Source organism: Humulus lupulus, chromosome X (assembly GCF_963169125.1).
Source record: "Humulus lupulus chromosome X, drHumLupu1.1, whole genome shotgun sequence".
In the NCBI taxonomy this organism is placed as follows: Eukaryota; Viridiplantae; Streptophyta; class Magnoliopsida; order Rosales; family Cannabaceae; genus Humulus; species Humulus lupulus.
The window spans coordinates 179854271-179860397 of record NC_084802.1 but is presented as its reverse complement, the minus strand read 5'-3'; the positions used below and the strand labels follow the sequence as shown (position 1 = coordinate 179860397).

At 41.1% G+C, this 6127-nt stretch overlaps 1 non-coding gene across 1 annotated transcript; it reads left to right on the top strand.

The window, feature by feature from the left end:
• Positions 1-5808: 5808 nt before the first annotated feature.
• Positions 5809-5915, top strand: LOC133807485 (small nucleolar RNA R71). The gene has a single exon (XR_009879397.1). It is a non-coding gene; the product is annotated as a small nucleolar RNA R71 (small nucleolar RNA).
• Positions 5916-6127: the final 212 nt, after the last annotated feature.

The following is a 6127-nucleotide window of genomic DNA, read 5'->3' as shown; positions in this document are numbered from 1 at the left end:
ACACTAGGTCTACACAGCTGATTTATCACTCTAGTAGACACAAATGAATGGGTAGCTCCCAAATCAATCAATGCAGTATAAGAAGAACCAGCATTAGAGATATCACCCGTCACAACCAAGGGGCTAGCCTCCACCTCAGTCTGAGTCAAGCTGAATATTCTGGCAAGAGCGAGACTGTCACCCTGCTTCGGCTCCTCTTTCTTGGCTTGAGGGCAGTCCTTCTTCAGAATATTGGAACTTCCATAGATAAAACAAGCCCTGATCCTGCACTCTACCTGATGTCGTCGTCTACATCGAGGATACACTGGAAAACTCCTCCAGTTGTCACCTCCGCCCTGACGGCGGCTAAAAGTACCTCGTTCCCTCCTATCCGAGCTAGGAGGAACAAAAGAATCTGGGGCCTTTCTCTTCTGTTCAATGGGGCCACTACCTCAGCTGAATCTAGTAAAAGGAGGCACTGTCCTCCTGGCATCGCGCCTAATAGCGCTCTCTCTCCATATCTGATCCTCGGCCCCCTCAACTGTAAGGGCCTTGTCCACTACCTGGGCATATGTACTAGTCTCTGGATCCAAAGTATTTTTCACATCACGGGCGATCATAACATTCAATCCCTGCACAAACCGATCCCTTCTAGCCGCATCAGTCGGCACCAAATCTGGTGCGAACTTTGCCAACAGGTCAAATCTGAAGGCATACTCAGTAACTGTCAACCTGTTCTGAGTTAAGTTGATAAACTCATCAACCTTTGTAACTCGGACTGCAACACTGTAATATTTCTCATTAAACGACGCCGCTCATTAGGCATGATAACAACGTCCAAAACCACCTCCCAATTCACATTATCCAACCATAAATAACAATTCACATAACATACAAATAGCATACCACACTCAAGGGGCCAGGCCCTAGCATATGTTAACTCATTCATCATGCTCTATATAAAATAGCAGACACACAGGGCATTTAAGAACATATTCAAGCATGTAATTCAATCATTACCAACCAACCCTGAGTCCAGCTTGTCACTGACAGCGAGCGTACATGTTCGGTCAATCTCTAGGAACAATAAACCTTGGCTCGCTGCGATACAAAGTTATAACGCCCTACTTCCTTAGAGTCGTTACTAAGTGAGTTTAAAACATACAATTAACTTACTAATCGAGGTTTTAGGTCAAAAGTGTAGCTAAACCGTAATAAAAGTCATATAATTTGAAAGATGCTGACATTCATTAAAAATTATTAAGTGTTTAACATTTGGGATCCCAAAATACTGTTTAGAAATATTTACAACTCAAAAATATGGTTAAAGTCGACTAAACAAAAAAATAGGTTTATTACAAACATCTCCCAAAAATACCCCTGGTCGTGGCAGCCAAGCAGGCCAAACATGTACACATCGCTTCACACTCTCTGTACTCATGGTTGGTCGACTATCCCTTTGCCCTTACTTGCACCATAGAGCACCCGTGAGTCGAAGCCCAGCAAGAAAACTCCACACAAGCAAATAATATATGCATATCTATCATTTAGCCCGTAACAAAACTGCCAACATACTAAACACATAACGCCCATGCCGTCCTAGGTACTTTATCAGGCCCTAGGTTCGAGGTCTACACCGTGAGGATATCCCAGGTATCCAATAGGGTCTCACCTTGTAAATTTGCACTCCGCGTGCTTAACGCTGCTCCCGGCCCCTTGCCGTACTCGGCCTTGCGGTTGTCGGCCTTCGCCATTCCCGACCCTTGCCGTTCATTCAAAAATATGCATACATAACATAATTAAACAAATACATAAACACGTATAAACATGATCAATGGGACTACGCCCTGGAACACAGTCATATAGGGTCGTGCCCTGCAACACAAACTATAGGGCCTCGCCCTGCACTACGAGTACAACAGTTTTCTAACTTGTGTCCCGAGTTTTCTCAGCATCAATATCCCGAGCACAGTCCCCTAGTCTGAGCCTCGCAAAAAACCTAGTAACAATACATCAACAATATCCATCCATCAATTTCCCATCCATTAAATAGCTTTGGGTTATGACTCTAGTCTCTGGGACCTTGAATTTTATCAATCCGGGTGATCAAATCCATCCTGAGCCTTAACTTTTGGATTCCCAAGCCTAAAACCTCCTTGGGGTCCAAAATCTCACTAACCGTCGTGGCCCCAAGATCCCATGCCATGGCCCGCCTCAACCAGAGGCTCAGCCTCAAAATTTTGCCCATGCGCGTCGCGGCCCAATCCCGTGTGTGCCGCGGCTCGCCCTTCTTCCTGGCCTCCCAAGTGTTCTAAAGGGCCGCGGCTCAGCAAGTTCAATGCCGCGGCCCAACCCTTCAAACGTTGAAAAATCCTCCATTTTCACAACTAAAACCAAGCAAGTTTACTCAAAAATCAACCCAACAATCCAACTTAATCACCACAGTAGCTCTACTATAGTCTCAGCAACAATACCTAACAATAATTAACCTAAAATCACATCTAGAAACTCAAGAGTGATTCACCACCTAGCTCACATGCATAACCTTGAAATACCAACAAAACTAAACATAATTTAGATAATTAGGTGCTAGAATCCTTACCTCAGCTGATAGCTTTTCCCTGAGCTAATCCTCAATCTCCACCAGCCTCAATACCCTTGATAAGCAAGCCAAAGTTCTCCAATAGATCAAAGTCTTCAAGCATCCAAAGAGAGAGAGAAAACTCCAAGACAGGGAGAGGGTCGGTTCTCTAAGTTTTTGAATGTTTCTAAGTTTTATTTACTTAACTTAGGTCTCTAAAGTTACCTCCAAGGCTCGGGGTACGAAAAACGTCCCTGAGGGAAAAATGGTAAATTTCCCTTATATTCCCTCCTAAATGTTCTAACTTCAAATATATATCCAAATATTTATTTTTATAACGTGATAACCCCATAAAATGTCTAATGCTCGAAATAGCTCTCGACTCGCCCCGAGTTGGGTATTCGACCACATTGTGACTTTCTAGCTAAACCACTCCCTAGGACTGTCTCGGATCGTGCAACACAAATATATCACAATAATCACAAATATTGCATTTATGCCCTCAATGGGCTAAAATTACAAACATGCCCCTAACAACCAAACGGGCCCCATATGCATATTTAATTCACCTAAACATGCATTTCTAATCACATACTCATCAAATTCACACATTAACATAATAAACCACTTATTTCCCTCCAGGCACGCTAATCAAGGCCCTAAGCCTTATTAGCAATTTGGGACGCTACAATCCATAAATATTTCAATGCTCTTTTCCACCATATCAGAAAATAGTGACATCATGCTTTGCTAAGAAGTAGCAGGAGCATTGCATAATCCAAATGGCATTCTACGAAAAGCAAATGTACCATAAGGACAAGTGAAAGTCATTTCCTCTCAGTCTTCGGGAGCAATAGGTATTTGATGATAACTAGAGTACCCATTTAGGATGTAATAAAAATGATGGTCTGATAGTTTATCTAGCATTTGATCAACAAAAGGCAATGGGAATTGGTCTTTCCTTGTTTCCTTGTTTAATTTCCAGTAATAAATATAAATTCTCCACCCTGTCACTGTACGAGTTGGAATTAACTCGTTGTTCTCATTTTTTACTACCGTCATTCCACTCTTTTTCAAAACCACTTATACCGGGCTTACCCATGAACTATCCGAGATTGGATAAATAACACTAGCGTATAACCACTTCAAAATTTCTTTTCGAACTACCTCTTTCATAGTTCGATTTAGCCTCATTTGAGTGTCAATGCTAGGCTTGTTGTCCTCTTCCATTAGAATATGGTGCATAACATTAAAGGGACTAATTCCTTTTATATCAGCTAAGGTCCAACAAATGGCCAATTTATGAGGTCGAAGCACTCTTAATATTTTTTCCTCTTCAACAGTAGATAATGAAGTTGAAATAATATCCAGGCGAGAGTCATTCTTACCCAAATAAGTGTACTTGAGATGTTCCGGTAAAGTCTTCAATTCAAGTACCAATGGCTTCTTAATAGATGATAGTGGTCTCTCGTGCCCTTGTCCAAGTTCCTCATAGATCTTATTATAAACAGGTCCAACAGAATTTAACCAATTTACATATTCAATGACCTAAGTGTCATCACAGTCATCCATACTTGGTGAAATAAGACTCCTATCAAGCAGATCATCGATGAGTTTTCCCTTTGACAAACTTTCCTCAATTACATTCACACTAAAGCAACTATCACTTGCTCTAGGATACTTCAAAGCCTTGAACACATTACATACAACCTCATCGCCCTGCACTCTTAGCCTCAACTCTCATTTTTTAACATCTATGAAGGCTTGACTGGTGGCTAAAATTTGTCTCCCCAAAATAATTGGAACATCTTCATCTTCCACTATATCAAGCACAATAAAATGTGCGAGAAAGATTAATTTGTCCACTTTGACCAGAACGTCTTCAAGAATACCTCAAGAATGTGTCAACGAATGGTCAGCCAATTAAAGAGTAATAGTAGTGGGTCTAGCTTCCCCAAAACCAACTCTTCTAAATACGGACATCGTCATTAGATTAATGCTTGCACCCTACTCACATAAAGCCCTCTCACAATGAAAATTCCCAATGGTGCAAGGTATAGTGAGGCTACCCGGATCTCTTAACATTTGAGGAAGCTTCTTTTGAATAATTGCACTACTTCTTCTGTCAAAGCCACGGTTTCATAATTCTCCATTTTTCTCTTATTAGACAATAATTCTTTCATAAACTTCAAACAACTAGGCAAAGGGAATGTTAATGTTAAGTTTTATAAATACCTTGAGAAATTTGGAGAATTGTTTGTCAAGAATGGCCTTTCGGAACCGCTAAGGATAACGAATCTTTGGTGTAGGCTTGGTGTATATCAGCTTATCTTTCTTTGGAAGGTCTTTAGTAACCTCCTCTTGTGCTGGACTAGTGAAATATTGACCCTCTATCTTCTTTCCCTTGTCTTCCACTGTAGTCCCATCATACTTAGTCCCGCTCCTCAAAGTTACAGCTTGTCATTGCACTTTGGCGTTCACCACAGTTGAACTAGGTAGAGCCCCTTGATTACGGTCCACCATTAACTTTGCAAGTTGGCCATATTGTGTTTCTAAGCTCCAAATGGAGGGTCTGGTTTCTGCCATAAATTGACTTATTAAATCAGCGGGTACCTCTAGTTTAGTCACTTGAGGCAATGGATGTTGATGTTGTGGCATTTGTCCTTTGAGTGTTATAAAAGGGTCTTTGATTTAGCCCGTAGGATTGTCTGTTTGGAGGATATTTAGGCAGAATTGAATGATACTGTGGTTGGTGCCCTTGATTATTACTCCATGACATATTTGGACAGTTCTTGTATGCTGGAGTATGGGATGTTATTCGGTTGCCTCGGGTAATTACCAATGGCTTTCACCTTTTCAAGTGGAATATCATCTACTGAATAAGAACCCGTTGCTGGACATTGGTCAATGTGATGAAGGCCTCCACATGTCTCACAAATAATAGGAGTGGGTTGTAGTTGCATTGCTTGAGCTGAAATTTTATTTTGTTGTTGCATTTGCTTGGCAACCGAAGGAATTTAAGTGGTGAGCATAGCAATAGGATAAACTTCTAGAACTCCCACCACCATCTTATTTTCTCATTCAGTTGGCCATTGATAGTTATCCATGGCCATCTCCTCCAAGAGCTCATATGCTTCATTACAACTTTTGCTCATAAATGCTTCCACCCCCTGGCTGCTGAATCTATTATAGTCCTTGTGTCTCCCCTCAGCCCATTATAAAAAGTGTGCACCAACATCCATTTCACTATACCATGATGTGGGCATTTTTGAAGCAACTCTTTAAACCTTTCCCAAGAATCATATAATAATTCCACCTCAAATTGACAGAAATTATTTATTTGACCTCTAATCCGGGCTGATTCAGCAGGAGGAAAATACTTAGCGATGAATTTTTGGGCAAGGTCCTCCCATGTCAATGGAGTTGGCTTGTAGTGAAATTAAAAAACTTTTAGCTCGGTCTCTAAAAGAAAATGGGAATGGCCTCAAACGAATTGCATCATTACTTACTCCATTCATTTTTAAAGTAGTGCATAACTCCAAAAAGTTGGTAATATGGAGGTTCGAA